Source organism: Euphorbia lathyris, chromosome 10, assembly GCF_963576675.1.
Source record: "Euphorbia lathyris chromosome 10, ddEupLath1.1, whole genome shotgun sequence".
Taxonomy (NCBI): Eukaryota; Viridiplantae; Streptophyta; class Magnoliopsida; order Malpighiales; family Euphorbiaceae; genus Euphorbia; species Euphorbia lathyris.
In genome coordinates, this window is record NC_088919.1 from 13,086,730 (window position 1) to 13,105,356 (window position 18,627).

The 18,627-nt window shown below is 34.1% G+C and overlaps 1 pseudogene; it reads left to right on the forward strand.

Moving 5' to 3' along the window:
- Window positions 1–437: 437 nt before the first annotated feature.
- LOC136208020 (protein BIG GRAIN 1-like B) lies at window positions 438–1,374 on the forward strand (annotated as a pseudogene).
- Window positions 1,375–18,627: the final 17,253 nt, after the last annotated feature.

Here is an 18,627-nt window from a genome sequence, read left to right on the forward strand (position 1 = left end):
ACCGAACTGGACCATGCTCACCCCTATACACAAATACAACACGAAGTCGTCTTCTATGTTGTTTCCAATTCAAAATCTATTATCGGTAGGATAAAAAAAACAGGACCTTTAACATTTGCTTATTCAAATTAAAATAGAATATTAGAAACAAAATTTGATAACAATGGTAGGGCTGTAAATGAGACGAGCCGCTCATGAGCATTTTTTAGGGATAAGTACAAAAAAATGCTTGTGGTCTTACTGATTTGCAAACGCGAACTTGTGCATTTTTTTTATACAAACAGAGGTATGTGTTAAACGATGTTAGAAAAAAAATGAATTTTTTTGCTAACACCGTTACTTTGGGATGATGTGGCACTTTGACTAGGTTTTTGACCAGGAGCAAAACCGTATTAGGGATTTTATCCATCTTTCTAGTCTCTTCTCCAAATCAAATGATGCATAATAACCCATCTTTCTCATCTACTCTCCTTGATCAAATCAACCGTTCTATCTCTGAATCTGACACTAATAACCATCAAGATCCCAAATTCTACACACACAATGCCTAATAAAACCAACCTTCCTACTTTCAATTTTGACAAATGGATTGATCACAACCTCACCACACAACACAACATTCCCAAATCGCACTATGATCTAGACTAGGATGCTATCTTCTTCAGCTCCACTTCTTTCTCTTCCGATTCTAGCTCCGGCGGTTTCTCATCCTCTGATACAGATTCCATCTACACTTTAAAATCAAAATCATCTTCTTCTGCTCTACCAATTAGGCATAAGCCTGTTAGAACAACCGTGTCTGCTCCGCCACACATAAAATAGAGACTACTCTGTTTGGCGATTATCTTTACACTTCTTCTACTGACGAAACTCCTAAGATCAATGAGAGTATATTCAAGTCCAAATCAAGAGCATTAAAGATCTACAACAATCTCAAGAAGTTAAAACAACCAATTTCCCTCGATGGTAAGCTTTCCAATTTCATCAATTCAATCTTCCCTAGTACAAATTCAAAAAAAAAAATCCAAAAATCCTCCTTCCGTAGACCAAGAGTGGAAGTTTAATTCAGGACGGACATCGATTTGTTCTTCAACTTCATTGTTTTCAAGATCATGCTTAAGTAAATCGGAGAAATGTCGCGATGGAGTTAAAAGGAGCGTCCGATTTTACCCCGTTAGTGTTATTGTTGATGAAGATTGCAGACCGTGCGGGCACAAATCCTTATATGAAGAAGAACAATCATATAGTCTCATGTCCGTTTCTGCACCGACGGCTTGGAAAATTGGGAAATCGCAGTCCAAGAAAAGTGATAATGAGTTTAAGTACCGTGCAATGGAGAAGAGCAGAAGAGTGGAAGAAGCAGAGATTTGTTGAGGGCATTGGCAGCGACGGCGGTGGAACGACGGAAAGAAGAGTGTACAACCCATTAGTTTTTTACCGCTGCTAGCCATATATATTTATTGAAATTAATTCAACATGATTAAATTTAACTAAATATATAACGGAATGAGTTCGATAACTATAACTAGCAGAACCGTAAACATTCCCCCACAGCGATAAGAAGTCAGGTTGATACTGATATTTACCTTTCCGTATTAGGTCCAATGTAATACGATCCTTCATCAGCTATAGCCTTAAACGCATCTGTAACTATGGAATATGTCAAGTTACATATAATGAGATGTTTGTTTTACTTGTTCAAGTAGAATTAACTCTAAATAGATAGGTTAAGTGAAATCTCCATTTTTACTCTTAACCCGATCACCTTGCAAGGATTTTCAGTTAATTCTACACAAGAGGCCATGGATATATCTCCTATATATCAAGAGTGACGAATGCTCAATCTAACATTAACTATCATGCGATTACTTTATTCCCTCTGTAGTGGATCGTATTTGAACAGAGTCAAAGCACCACACTCCAGAATCCAGAATCACTAATTATTATTTTTTTGAGTCTGATGATTACGTATACCTACTAATACCATTTGAGATGAAATAGGTGACATTCGGATAAATCCATCCATCCTGTTATCTCAAGTCAGGTCTTTAATCCTAATGAACTCCTTCATCGGATCCACGTAATTGTCTAGATATCTCCATATCTAAAACTTGTGAGATCAGCTCTCTGTTCACAATAGAAGACATTATTACGTACAAGTCTCAACAGCACTATGTTAATCTCATAAATATATTATTTAATGTGGGGCTGTTTTAAGTTTTATTGGTTTATTATAAAGTTTAGTGTCACTTCATGCTTGTGTGAACACTTTATGATCACTTAAATAAACTTGGAATTTCTTTTAATTAACTTAATTAGTTCTGATAAAAGATTAATGCCTTTATATAGTTAAACATACTATATCTTATAAAAACAAACGATAATCAACAATTCATTTGCAAATAGTCTATATTCTACAACAATTGTCTATAGGATACTAAACCCCAACATCTCCCACTTGGACTAAAGCCAATTGTTTCTTAAACTAATCCCAAAAGAATTAAAATGACGATCATGAACTCTTTGGTTTAAGGCCTTCGTCAACGGACCTGCAACGTTGTCCTCTGTGGGTACTTTTTCTACTGTCACATCTCTCATGTTTATAATCTCTTTGATAAAGTGATGTCGCTTGAGATAATGCTTGGATCCATTATGAGACCATGGTTCCTTTGCTTGTGTAATGGCTCCATTGTTATCACAGTATAGAGTAATGAGATACATAATGTCAGGCATCACTCCTAGTTCTGTCATGAACTTCCTAATCCAAACCACCTCTTTTGCTGCTTCTGCAGCTGCAATGTACTCTTATTCGATCGATGAGAAAGCAATGCTTCCTTGTTTGGAACTTTTCCAACCAACCAAACCCCATTTAGGATAAACATGTATTCTGTTTGGGATTTGTAATCATTCTAATCTATTAGATGAGTAGCATCTGGAAATCCTTCAATTTTAAGTTCTCCACCTCTATACATGAGCAACATGTCCTTAGTCCTTCTCAAGCAGTATTGTAAAAATCGGTCAAGTCGGTGACTAATCAGCCGATATATCGTTGATTTTTACAACACCGCCCAATTTTATATAAATGGTCAAAATAAGTTGGGAGCCCAATTTTCTTCCGCATAGGCGGTTCAAATCAGAATAAATCAGACAAATCGGATAAGGCAGAAAAGTCGGACAAGTCGGGTTATATCTTATTTTTTGAACTCATTTTAATCTTTTACAATGGCCTCTTATAGGGCCACTTTTCAGATAACAAGATTTATAATTTTATTGAGCAACGTGATGATTCCAGCTACCGCTATTTGTTAATTCTTGCATCAATCTTCTTCTCAAATACTACAGAATCACTAACTCAAAGACAGTGGTATTTTAGAGTTCAGAAGAATTGCATACGAGTAAGGAAAACTCTTATTGTAATGATATACAAGAAATATCTATTTGTCGAATATATTGGTCCAAGAAACAACAAAATCATTGCTTGGAAAGAATTGGGGATTTATGCTAAAAAATACATATGGCCGCTGTAATTTCTGGTCTTTTTAGTCCTTATTATGTATCAATTCTATATATTAATTGATGCTCCTAAAGGTGTATAAATTTCTCATTTTAGTAGAATTATAGTTAGTTTTTTTAATCTCTTCTGCATTCATTTTTTTGTTACCACCTTTAGCGTACATTCTCTTCAAACTGGTATGTCTACTATATTTCCTCAAACTGCTTTCTCAACCGGTCATTCACTCATAGGTTTTTGTTGTATTCATTTTGTGTTTTGGCAATAAATTATTGATAAAAAAAAACTAAAAAGCAAATTTCCTTATTCTTTCTATTTAATCCGGATAACAATGAAATTTTGGTCAATTTTAGTTGTTGTAGACTAATTTCAATTTTCATTTCCAAGGTGTCACTATTCATGTCAAATACTAAAAAATATTAATGAAATTATATCATGTGCATTGCTTGTGTATTTACACTAGCCACCAGAGTTTAGAAAAACATGGCTTTAAACAATAGAATAATCGAAATCCGAGGAAATGAGTTGTATAAATAAGAGGAGAATTATGGAATGTTCACACCGTGAAAGAATAAGTTTAAACACATCTTTGATCATACTAATAATAATTGAAAAATTTAATAGAACAATTTAAATAAAATATCCATTTAATAGAATTGTTGGTATTTTTTACTTTGTTGTTCCGTGCATTTATAAATTATTTTGGCATACAATTGTTTCTATAATTTTGCACCAAACGGTGCATGTAGATATAAAGTTTATAATATTTAATATTTAGTTCTCCATTCCATCTGAAGGGACTTCTATACATTTCTTTTATGATTTAATGCTTCTTCAAGCCTTCCTCACCTTAAATTTTTTCAGGTCTTTCATGTATTAATTTAGGGTCCGTTTGTTTTACCTACTGTTTACTGTTGTTGTTTGCTGTTTGCTGTTACGGTTTGCTGTTGCTGTTGGAAAAAACTGATTTTCCAAAAAGCAAAGATTCTCTGTTTTTGTAAAAGGCCGCTTTTCAGGTGTAAAAGGCAAACATGAGGTCACTAACCAAACACTTAATGCTGTTTTTCAACTGTAAAATGCAAATAGAATGAGACTAACCAAACATCTAAAACTCTGCCTTTTAAAATGAAAAGGCAAACATAAGGTGAAAAGTAGGTAAACAAACACCCCCTTATAGATTTATTTTTAATTTAAAGGTAAATCATGCATATGATTCATCTTAAAGATGTCATAATAGCTTACCATCCTTAGAGGCTGTTCAATTTATCAAATTCTCTTTATGCCTTATGGATTTCAAGTATATAGTTTTATCATAAAGAGCTAACTGAGGTTAAGGATAAACTTGAATACAATTATCAAGCTATGCTATAATTGTATTTGCTTATCATTATGTAATTGTATTTGCTTATTATGTACATAAATCGCTTTTCCAGTTTTTGAGTTTTTATTGGATTATTTTATTTCCTATTTGTTTATGTGTTTATTAGAGTCTCGAACTCTAGATTTAGTTTAAGCGACTTGAGATTCTTAACTACTCAAATAAACCTTATTTAGTACCAGTGGCGAATACATGATTACTCGGTTGTGGGGCGATTTTTTTCGCTAAATCGAACTTGATTGATTTTTTTTATATGCGTGTTATAATTTGAATGGTCAATAACCAATTTTACGTATTAATGTACAATTTCTCAAATTTAAGCTAGATTTCGTTTAATAGTCCTAACATGTAAAAAATTGGATTTAGGGAGGGCTGAACATATAAAAAAATTAAAAAATTTGATTTCAAATGGCCTACCGGGCAAAAAGAATTAATAATTTGGATTTAAGGAGGCCTAAGAGATAAAAAAAAATTAGAAATTTGGATTTAGAAAAGCCTAACAGACCGAAAAAATTAGAAATATGGATTTAGACAGACCTAAAAAAATTAAAAAAATTGGATTTAGGGAGTACCTAATAGGTCCAAAATATTGAAATTTTGAATTTTCGACAAGCCTAACACGTAAATGAGATATATTTAATTTTTTTTATTAGTTCAATGCTAGTTTCTTAAAAGATTATTTTTGCATTTTTTTTTATTTTTAGTTGTAAAATTTAATTTAGAAATTAGGTTGTTTGAGTCTCAAAAATAAGAAATTAATTTTTTTAATAAAAAAGACATAATAAAAATAAGTTCAAAAGTGTTATGAAAATAAATAAATAAATTAATAATTGTAACATTATTAATTAACCATCCCATCCATTTACCTTTAAACATCTCATCAACCTTTAAACAATGAAATATTACTACATAGAGTCTATATAGACTAATATTAGAGGGGCCGAAACTATTCGTGACCATGGTGGTTCTGGCGGCCGGAGGGGCCCTTTTAACCATCTCATCTACCTTTAAACAATGAAACATTACTACATATAGACTAATATTAGAGGACCAAAACCATTCGTGACCATAGTGGTTCCGGCGGCCAGAGGGACCCGGTCCCCTCCCTGTCTCCGCCTCTAGCCTCATGTAGTAGTCATGGAATGACTGGTCCATGTCTTGGCTCATCTCGACCATATCAGTCAGCATCATAGAAGGAAGAAGATTATGCATGAAATCATCCATGAAAGCCACAATCAGGGCACCAATATTCAGACGAACATCCTTTGCTTGACCCTGGAACCACTCCAAAGCCTCGCCACCTCTGTTGTACGGAAACGGAAACAGATGCGGGAAACGTAATTTCTGAAAAACATAGGAAACGGAAACGTGGGGAAAGCATGTAAATATTAAAAATATAGAGGCATATTTATAAATATTACAAATATAATAATAATATATTAAAAAAACAAGATTGAAGAACAAGAGAAAGAAAGTTCAAGCCCAATCGAGATTCAAGAGACAAAGATTTTATGAGAAAGAAATATGAGTAAGTTCTTTAAATTGAATGATATAGGGAAACAATTATCTCTCAAATAGGAAATTTCAATTTTTCTAATCTTAGATTTGAATAGAAATTATAAAATAGAAAGTTTGAATTTCCAGAATTTTAATCGAAATAGGTAGGGAAAATTGTTTAAAAATTTAGAGACGCTTTTCATATTTTGGGTAGTTACGGAAATGTGTCCATAAATGTTTTATATCAGTTTCCGAGAGTTTCCGTTTCCCACATCTACCAGAAACGAGGAAACTTATATCATGAAGTGTTTCTGTGCTTCATAGCTCGCCACTAAGAGTGTGGGGGGACATAATAGGGAGCTGATTACGTGTAGCTCCGACTTCTGAGGCGACATTGAGCACTATAAATAGGAGTTAATTCCTTAAAAAAATTAAATAGGAGAACTATATTGAAAGACAATTTTTAGATAAGTGTTGTTTTGAATATACAAATTATGGACTATATGTGATGGTTTTAGAGAGTTGAAGGGGTTGAGAGGTTGTCCCCTAAGTTGAGGGGGCCATGTGAAAATTTTTTACAAGTTTAGAGGGCTGTATGTGATGTTTGTAGAGAGTTGAGGGGGTTGAGAGGTTGTCCCCTAAGTTGAGGGGACCAGATGAAAATAAATTACAACTTTAGGGGGCTGAATGCTTATTAAACCTAAGTATTGAGACGAGTAAAAAGGTCTCCTGAACCATCAAAGATAGGAACATCCGGCATTTCAAACTAAACCAGATCAGCCAACTCAGTCTCCTCGTCTAAGGCAACATCAAACTGGAGTGGACAAGATGGAGGCATGATCATAGAACTTTCAAATCTCTAAGCCATGTAAGAAGATAAAAACTTTGGACAATGACATGACTCAAGTATATACAAACAAGGGTTAAGCTGCAAAAATAAGTAATTTTATCTTTAACGTTTAAAATGGTGTAGTTTTACCTTTAATGTTGGAAGCCAAGAGCAATTTTACCATTAACGTTGATAAATTGGATCAATTTCAGACACTATTATAAAACACATATATTTTTATTCCTTATTCTGCACCAATTGAACAAGAATTGGTTCTAAAAAAAAGGATTTCAAATTTTTTATAATTTAATAATAGAATTGAGGATTAATATTTATAAATTTGGTGAATTTTTTTTTTGTCTAATTCATACAAAAAGACAGTATATTTTTTTATTTTTTATTTTTTTCACATCCCAACATATGTTTGTGATTTGTTACTGGTAAAATGATACACGTGTGAAGTTTCGATGACAAAATTCATAACCGATAAGACAATTTGATGAATTATTTCTGAAATTGACGCAATTTATCAACGTTAGGGTTAAAATTGCTCTTGGCTTCCAATATTATGAGTAAAATTACATCATTTTGTACATTACAGATAAAATTGCTTCTGACCTAAAACGTTAGAGGTATTTTTACACCTTAACCATACAAACAATATATAGGTAACATATAGGGTATGAACCAAAATATTGATACAAGACAATCGTATACAAGACTTGGCTACGTACATAGTATACTAGGATGGTACATATTGGAAGACGACTAAACCTTTGTTTACAAATTATGTAACGAGTGTGGTAAAGACATGTTTGTCATGTCACGACACGTTTGATATGCCTCTAGATAAGGAAAGACTCCAAACGAAATTGACTCAGAGCTATAAAATATCTAAAATGGCTGCCAAAAAGTGTTAGCATGGACATTCTAAATAGACAACACATGACACCGGTACTGACAACATGAAAATAGGTACATAAATTGAAATAAGATCAACAAACAGGTTAGGAGTAACTTAAACAAGCGTGTATAAACGACACATCTTTCCAACCTTATTCCTCCAATCTAATATGGTCAATTTATTTTCTAGAAATTTGTTTAATTTATTCATCAACTCGGACAAATAAATCTGTCTCTCGAAGTAACCAAATACATGTTTTGGTGACCCAAGGGAAATTACTGGGACTGCTTGATAGGGGTCGAAACCCCTATCTTTAGGTACGGTTTTTAGGATAGTTTTGATTATTCTTCGTTTAATAAGCGAGCGTTTCTCGCACTTTTATGTATGTGTACGTATTATTTACTTCCCGCATACGTTCTACTTACTTTTGTAGTTTCTAGCCGTTTCTGATTGTTTTCAGGCAAAATATTGTCAAAATAGCACACACGTGAACTTCACCTTATCTATTTCGGCTAATTGATCCATCAAAGGTCACTCAAATCTAACCACTGGTGAGTCAATTTAGCATTTGGACTAATCTTTTTTGGAGTTGTGTGTGCGTGTGTGTAGGTTGAACGGGATCACATTCGGGTTGAAATCGCGCCTCGGGGACCCCCGGGAGTCGCTCGACGAACTGGACATCACCAGCTGTTAGACGAGGTGCCACGGCCTAATCTCCCGGGCGGACCGAGGGGTGGACACCTCATGGCGACGTAAGCGGTGATTGGCGCCGAAAGCAACCAATCATGGAATCAAGCTGCTCGGCAGGACCAGAGCTCGGAGTGTAACGTCCGTGTCTGAAATTCTAATCTTCGATATATTATAATATAATTTTTATAAAGTTAATTTATTATGAATTTTAAAATATACTATCGGATTTAATTTATCGAGTTTAATTTAATGTTTTCAGATATAAATTAAAGCCTTTGGACAAATTTTATAAAATTTAATAAATTAAAAAGATCAATATAAAAATTTTCCAAATTTCATACAACTATAGAATAGTTGTTTTTTTTTTCAATTTAATTATATATTTAATAATAATAATAATTTAATTAATTTACACCTAGGTAGACATGTGTTGATATCAAAACACATTTATAATGCATGTGTCATTCACCATGAATTTTAACATATTAAAGTGGACATTTGGCATGTTAATTGCCACATGTCATTATTCTTATCCTTCAATAGCAATTTATGAATTTATATATATATATATGGTAAAAGGAATATTTTTTATGGTGTTTTTGAGGAGTTTTGAAAGATATAAAACTTTAGGTCAATTTAACAAAACAAACTAAAAATACAAAGATACAATTTCATATAAGATACATAAATATGGAAGGAAAAAGAGAGGTTTTGGGGAAAAACGTTTGGAAAGCTGTCAATGGATCACACCGATTAATTTTCAATTCCTACGATGACGTTTTGGATCGGCTGTATGGTTAGAGTGCACGGCTGGTAGTCCTAACGTTAGGCAAGGCGAGATATGAATGAGATATCTCGATTATTGATATGATTGATGTTATGATAAGCTACACGGGTGGAATTCGAGGATGGACACGCAAATTCTGTATTACGTTTTCAATGCTTGATGATTTGAAATATAATGTTTTATGTTTGCTGGATTATGAGTTGGTTTACGAATTGTTTTCTTAAAGCAATTTATTTGATTACGGGTTTATTTGATTACGAAATGGTTTGATAAAACGTTTATTTGTTCATGAGCTAGTTTTGATAAAACATTATTCGATTTGATTCGTTTTGATAAAACGTTGTTAGATTTGATTCGTTTTGATAAAACGTGTTTAGATTTGATTAGTTTTGATAAAACGTTATTCGATTTGATTCGTTTGATAAAATGATTTATATATATTAAATTATATATATAACAAAGTGAAATATACAATTAAGTTATTAGCGTGTCAATCAACGTGTCAAAAAGCTAAAACGAGTTCGTAAGTTAAAGAGAACTACCTAATTAAGAGAACTACCTAAAATAGGTAGAACTACGTGGCTTTGATTCCCGATTTAAAGATTCAAAGATGTTCGGGATACGTAGGAAGCTTGATAGAATTATCGAATCCAAGCCAAATAATTAATAAAACTTTAGGTAGTCCAAATGATAATTTTTATCTATTAGAAAATAGTTTCGTCTTTCAGTCTTTTAAAAAATTCGTTATGTTGTTTTCCGTTCATATCCGATGCCGTTTTGGGTCGGGTGTGACACGGAGTATGGAAGAGTCGCCACCCACGAATGGGAAAATGAACACCGATCCCTTGCGGGAGACCGGTGAGGGTTCGAGAAACTTAGGTACGAGTCGAGAAGGCTAGCTCCTTTCCGGAGAAAGGCTACTGGGCATCCCGACATCGCCCGGTTATGAACCACCGGCCTCCTACTCAGCGTGTTAGGCGATAACGGACTAATCACATATTTCTTTAAGTTTAAAATTCATTTGAAACCTTTACTTTCTCGTTTTGAAAACCGTTTTGAGCATATATTATGGAAAGCCATTTTGGTAAAAGAATCACCCATTTACATCGATTCAGAATACATAAGAAAGAGAGGGGGAAGAAAGAATTGATTTATTTACAGTGTGTCTTGTGCTTTGATTTACATGTTAACTCTACACTAAACTCACTCCCCGAAAACGAGTTTATTTACATGGCTCGTACCTCAATCATCGTTGGAACGATTTAGGTACGTTTCAAAACCCCGTTAATTTACATAACATCGACTCGAATCGCCGTTGGAACGACTCGAGTGTTTGAAGACGTGGAATAAAGAACTTTAATTCCAAAAACGTGATTAAGCATACAAATCAATTTATTTTGTACAAAAACCATTTAATTAGGAAAACGATTCAAAACTACATCATTTACAATTTAAGAAACAATTTTAATTACAAGGTTGTTCGCTTAACCCGTCGTTGGAACGGATTCAACACGTGATGTATTATTGGAAATAGTTTAAAAATGACAAGAAAATGTAATTTACACCTTAGAAATATCTAGAAAAGCTTTAATTTAAACAAACAAATTAAACTCTCTTATCAGACTCAAACCGAACCAGCCGGTCGAACCGATATAACCGGGAACCGGATATTGTTCCGGTTCGAGTCACACTAGGTTTTTGTATTCACAACAACCCGTTGGAAACCGGAATTAACCGGTGACCCAGAGGTCCAACTGGAAACCGGAATGGCTCCGGTTTTTTGAGAAAAATAATTTGTTTAATCAAATTTGATTAAACTTAAATATCCGCCCACTTTAAAAGTGATTACTTTAGATATGGGCCTTAACAAACTATCCTTCACTCATTCTTGTATTTATAGCTGCTCTCCTATCTCATCTTCTCCTCACAATCCGGGGTTAAATGCACAATTGGTCACTGAACTTACATAGCTGTCTCAAAATGGTCACTCAACTTCAATTTGTCTCAATAAAATCACTCAACTTTAAGTTTTATCTCAATTAGGTCACTCCGTCGATTTTAATGGTTAAAATGCATTGAAATAATGATATGGATGACACGTCAACATGAGTTAACTCAAATCTCTGATCGGAACAAAATGTGACAGCCGCATATCGGGTTTTTTTTATGAAAAAAACTAAATTTTAGTTTTTTTTCCATAAAAATAATTGACACGTGGTAGCCATGTGGCGCTATGTGGATGTCATGTGTCATTTCGGTTAGAAATATAAGATGTCTCATATTGACGTATCACTTATGTTATCATTCCGATGATTTTTAATCACTAAAATCGTTATAGTGACTCAATTGGGACAAAACTCAAAGTTGAGTGATTTTATTGAGACAAATTGAAGTTGGATGACCATTTTTAGATAACTATGTAAGTTCAGTGACCAATGGTGCATTTAACCCCACAATCCGATGTGGGACTTTTAATTTGCTTTTTCTTTCTTTCAACGGACATGCCTGGCTGAAGTTTGTTTTTTTTTTCTTCTTCCCCTGGGCAAATAAAAGAAGCCATTAAACATTTGTAAATAGAAAAAACCAAGTGAACTCAAATATTTAGTTTTTGAGTTCTACCTAAAATGCATTAATATTTTTATTTTTTACCATAAAAAATACATTAATAATTTCTACATATTTAAAAATAAAATTTCTGAAAAGCTTTTTTCTTTTAAATGCATTAATAATTCCTTTTATCCCTTTCAAAACTATTTTAAGTGATTTACTTTGAGTATCAAATTATAATTCGTTACTCGTCTGTTTTGAGTTTATAATATACCGTTAAAAAGATTTTATGACATAGAATACGTTAATATATTTCAAGTTACTCTAACTTATTCGTTATATACTTAAGTCCCAAGCTCAAAAAAAAAAACCAAAATTTATTTATAATTTGTTTTTGATATATATAATTTAGAAAAGTAATTTTAAATTAATTACATATATTTAATATATATAAATATTTATTTATTTATTACGTCATCCGGTCCAACCAATCCGATCCATTCGGTCCAACCAAGTGACCCGTGACCCTTTTATAAATCCGGTTTGATGTCCGGTCCGGTTCTGATAACAATGCTTTTTTTTGTGATTTATTTTTCCTCTTTTCACTCAATTAATCCTTACTTGAATATAATTACAACAATTAACAAATTAAATCCAAATTCACCCCACCAAACACCTTTGAAATATATACATTTTGGTAAAAATGATATTTACGCCTATAGATTAAAAATAAGGTAAAACATGATATACATTATAGTTATTGATGTGTACTAACAAAAAGGAAAATAATACTAAGTATAGTATACTTATCATCCTAATTAAAAAACGTGTAAAAATAATGAATAAGGTTCATAAATAAGAAAATAGCATTTAACCCAAAATAGTTATTATGATAAGCATATAGAAAATAACCCCCAAATATTCATTAAATATAGATAACTAATAATCCAAAAGCATTTATCACTTAATTATTCCAAAAGTTCAAACCAATACTCTCAAAATAAAACCCGAAAAAAAACTATATATATACATATAATTGTACAAAGAACCAAATCGATATAAATGAAGTTTAAATGAAAAATAGATGAATATATAATACATAATTATTACCCATATATCCCAAAAATAGTTTTAATAAATATATTACATATTTATACATATACCTATAAAGAATAAATGTCAAAAAGATGAGAAAAGGGTTGGAAAAGGATTTTTTAAGTTTCAGCAGCTTTACCAACGAAAATCCGTCTGTAAACTACCTTTAGTGACAGAAAACAGAAAATTACAGAATTAATCCAACAGTTTCCAGATTTATTCAAAAGCTTTAAATTAGATATATTCTATCGTTTTGGACCCCCGAACTACCAAAATTGGATCATAGTCTACAACGGAGATTTCTAAAACGACGTTTTTATTTTAAAATGTTATTTTGAAATATTTTTTAAAACTTACAATTACAACGTTTTTAATACCCGAACTACCTTTGAATCGGATCACAGTTCGTATTGGGATATCAAAACGAGGTTTTTATTTCAAAACAAAACCGAACCTTTATTTAACACGAGACAAAAATAAATAAATACGGGAATTTAAATAAGACGTGATAAATAAATAAACTAAGTAAATAAAACTTTAGAATAAATAAATAAAATAAATAAAACGAGTCTAGTCCGCGGATAATACCTCAAGATCGGTATTTGACCATCGAAGTCGGTTGATTCCACGAGTTGTGATTTTCTGGTTTTTTGTGTTTTTCGCCTTTTTTAGTAAAAATAACTTTTGGGAAATTCGGACTTTTTGAGAAAAAAAAAATATTTTTCTAAAAAAAAAATTCACTTTCTCTCTCTAAAAATGTCTAGAGTGAGAAAGCTCTCCAAAAATTCTCCTCCTAAATGCATGGGGATCCGTGCCTTATATAGGCAACTGATCCCCAGAAACTTTGGGCGACGCCCGATTAAAATTGGGCGTCGGTGGGTTGGGCGATCGCCCAACACTAGTTGCGCGGACGCCCAACTTATGTTGGCGTACGCCCAACCTCTGTTGGGCGCGCGCCCAGCAGACGTTGGGCGTTCGCCCAACGAGCGTTGGGCGTCCGCCCAACATCGCTGGGCGCTCGCCCAGCGGCTGCCGGGCGCGCGCGTCCAGCGGACGTCGAGCGTGGGTCCCGTGCTGTTGGGCGTGCGCGCCCAGCGGACATCGAGTGTGCGCCCCGCGCTGCCGGGCGCGCGTCCAACTGTCGTCGGACACGCGTCGGCTGCCGCTAGGCGCTCGCATCACATCGTTGAGCACTCACGAGCCGCCCACTTGCGCGAATCCCATTAACCTTTTCCTTTTTCTTTTATTATATATTTTCTTTTTTTTTAAATTTCCGGAACCAACCGCTTCGACCGCCTTGTTACATGTTTTCGTCACAGGTCCTCCGACTCGGTGTCTACACCAGCCCGTCGAACTGGTCTCTATAGGCTAGCTCGGTGAGCTGGCCTACGGGAATCAACATTTTAGCTGATTCCTGGCCCCACGTCTCCACGTCTTCACCCTCGCTCTTCCACCTGCATTGGGAAACAAGTTAGACTAGGTTTCGTGACAAAACTAAAACTATAAATAGAACATTTTATCGTTGTATTCAATATCTTTAGTTTTGTAAAAAAAACCTAACCCTACCTTGAAGAATCCTAATCCTTCCTCCTTCTACCATTGAAGAACAACAACTTCCGTGCTCCAAGAAGATTATTCAAGGCTTCCATCCTTCAAGTCCTAGGAAGACGTCTACACAGGTCGACAAGTTCCATGTAAGGATTTCTTTCTCTTTTATATCTGTTTGCCTCTGATTCATTCTATGAATCCTAGGCTAATTTTATCTTCGTGACAATATTACTTCATCTTTAATATTAATCTAAGTTTTATTTTGTTCAATTGATTGTTATCGCTTTTCTGCTTATGCTTTGTCTTTTTTGGGTTAACTCATTCAAATATCCAAATATCGTCTAGGCACATATTGCGAGTCGAATCTGATTAAGTCAGAGACCTATAGGATTGGCAATCTTATAGTTGATAAGACCCAAATTGCTGAGCCTCAAAGCTAGTTTTGACCTTACAAGGGAATCATGCGCTAGGAACAATAAAAGGATAAGTCGGTTTAATCGCCTTAGGCATAAGTGACTCAGATTAGGTTAACAATTTAATGTTAAATTAGAATTGGAATTGATATTATCGCATCACCTCATCTCATTCCAGGTTAATTTACCTTGCTAAAGATCACTTAGAAGTAGATTTAACTTAATTAGGAGTAGCTTTAATCTAATTAGGAGTAGTTTAACTTAAAAACATCAATCTCAAACCCCTCATAGCCTAGATAACCTTAGAAGCCTAGTAGTTTGGTACTTGCGGTATAAATCATATGGATACGATACATGGACTTGTCTACATTTATTACTTGATAACGACGGGGTACACTTATCCTTCAGTGAGTTTCTAGAGCGACCGCTCGGAGGCGCATTAAGTTTTTGGCGCCGTTGCCGGGGATTTATTTTCCAGCAATATCGAACCAAAAATCGAAATTGTTACTTTAGGCATTCTACTTGTATATAGTTGTTCATATTATTACCTTTATTACTTGTTTATATGTACGGTATTCCTGTTTATATTTTTCTTACATGGTAAAAATCTGTATTATTTGTTTCTGTATTGTTATAAAATTCTGCACATATGAACGATAGCTATAATCTGTTGTTGTTAATCTATAGTTTAAACTTGAGATAGTTATAGATATGGAATGTAGAACATAGTAGTTCCTTGTAAATTCCTTTTAGTTGTACAAACTGTAAATCATGTTACCACCCTTGTAAATTGGATAATAGTTGTGCATAAACATTGTTGATTGTTGTAATTATACTTTTCTGAAGCTCTATTTATTCATCTTTTTTCAGCTTATGCATACTCGATCAGCGGGTGTAACTTGTGTCCCTCTTAACCTTGAACTTAAACGTACTCTTCACAGGAGCATGCAAATTAAGAAGATCCATCCAATCATGATGTCAGACAATGAGTCCAATGTCGACATAGTCCCTGATACCTGCTCAATAAGTGAGATTTTGGCACCACACCGGCCAGTGAGTTGTCTTCTCCACACTAAATCTTTACATGTACATTTCTTGGTTAAAATTGCAATGTTGGAACTTATTGCAAATTTTAAGTGTGGGAAGGAGGGTATACAAACTTACAAAAACTTGTATAAATTTTCAATTTTTTGTTGCGTCGTGTCTAGTTTAGTTCTTGGTATTTTAAGTAATTTTTGTGTGTTTTGCATATTTTAGGACCTAAAAAACCAACTTTCTTCGAAGCTAAACTTCGTTATTTGTCTTTAAGGATTGGAAATCGAATCTAATAATGCATGCTAACTAGTTTAGGTGTAGGACACAATCCTCGTATCTGTAAACACATGAGCTAAGATCACATCTAGACCCTACTTTGGAAGAAATGCTAAAATCATTACTTAGGTAGATAATTTAAGAATTGAAGGCATGTGATATTGAACTTGAGCTTGGGGAGAACTAATAAACACAAAAATTAGAACCCAATGAAGTGTGAGCTGAATTTGAGCCCAAGAGCGAACACCAAAAAGCTATTTTTCTTGATATTTTTATGTGTGTGCTTTGATTTGTGAAGGATTACAGATTTTGCACTAAATAATGAGTTAAGTCTGCACGCACTGATTTGAGACAATAAACAATGAAACAAGCCTTCTTAGAATTAACATTTTTTTTACCTTATTTTTATCTTTTTCATCAACTTTAGGAAGCCCATTTGAGCCTTAATTTTTTATAGTTTATAGTTTTTCTTTCTTTTCTAACCCTTATTTTTGCAAACTATCATTTCGTTTGTTTCCTAACCCAAATTTTTGCAAAAACTCCAATAAAATTTTTGTTTTATTTTAGCACTTTTCCTTTGTTTATGGCATTTTAAGAGCAAGCCGAAAGGTTAAAAGGTGTGTCGCGCCCAAATTGGTATAAAATATAATTTTCTTAATAAATTATACTTGTAATAGAAAGTTTGCATTTTTAATATAATTTACGAATTTGTTAGAATTCCAAATATAATCAATTAAAGTTTAAGAAATGCCCGGACAAAAATGGGTATCTACAAGGTGAACGAGCACAATTGCTTAAAAGGACCAATCAAATGATCCCTTTGTGTTTGCTAAAAGCCATTGAGACCCTGTTTTTCTATTGTTAAACAAATTTTTAACCCTTTTGTACCTGTACCCTTTTCTAACCACATTACAACCCCATTATGAGGTTGTTTTTTATACTGTCGGAGTTAAGTAGCAAAGTAGAGGTACTTGGATGAACATGCAAATTCACCGTAATCTTAAGCAAGAACATAAGCCGAGAGTAAACACTTAAGCCACTTTAAAAACTGTGTGAATTGAGTGAACTACTAATGGTGAGGTGTTTTACTTAGCTATCCCCTAAAGCTCGTTTAGTTGAACATGTGTCTATTTCTTAAAAATATGACCTGTGATAATTGAACTGCAGCTTTTGGACACCGTGTCTCTAACTTGCGCTTCTGAATGCATGTAATTACAGATGTTTGAAATTGTGTCAGGCACCTAGTCAAACCAGGAGGTTTTTCTAGCTTGGCCAGTGATTGCATGTTTAGTTTTTAGTTTACTTGGGGACACATGAAGTTTTAAGTGTGAGGAGGTTTGATAGGGGTCAAAAAACCCTATCTTTAGGTACGGTTTTTAGGATAGTTTTGATTAGTTTTTGCTTAATAAGCGAGCGTTTCTCGCACTTTTATGCATGTGTATGTATTATTTAGTTCTCCACATGTTCTATTTACCTTTGTAGTTTCTAGCCATTTTTTATTGTTTTCAGGAAAATATTGCCAAAAATAGCACATACGTGAACTTCATCTTATTTATTTCGGCTAATTGCTCCACCAAAGGTCACACCAAAAGGAGTTTTTACTTAAATCTAACGACTGGGGGGTCAATTTATCCTTTGGACTAATGTTTTTTGGAGTTTTATGTGTGTGTGCAGGTTGAACGGGATCAAATTCGGGTTGAAATCACGCCTCAAGGACCCCCGGGAGTCGCCCAATGAACTGGGCATCACCAGCCCGTTGAACTGGCCTCTACAAGCCAGCTCAGCGAGCTGGCCTACGGGAATCGGCATTTTAGCTGATTCCCGGCCATACGTCTCCACATCTTTGCCCCCACTCTTCCACCTGCACTGGGAAACAAGTTAGACTAGGTTTCGGGACAAAACTACAACTATAAATAGAACATTTTATCATTGTATTCAATATCTTTAGTTTTGTAAAAAAAACCTAACCCTACCTTGAAGAATCCTCCACCTTTCTCCGTCTGCCATTGAAGAACACCAACCTCCGCGCTCCAAGAGGATTATTCGAGGCTTCCATCCTGCAAGTCTTAGGAAGACGTCTGCACTGGTCGATAAGTTCCCTGAAAGGGATTTCTTTC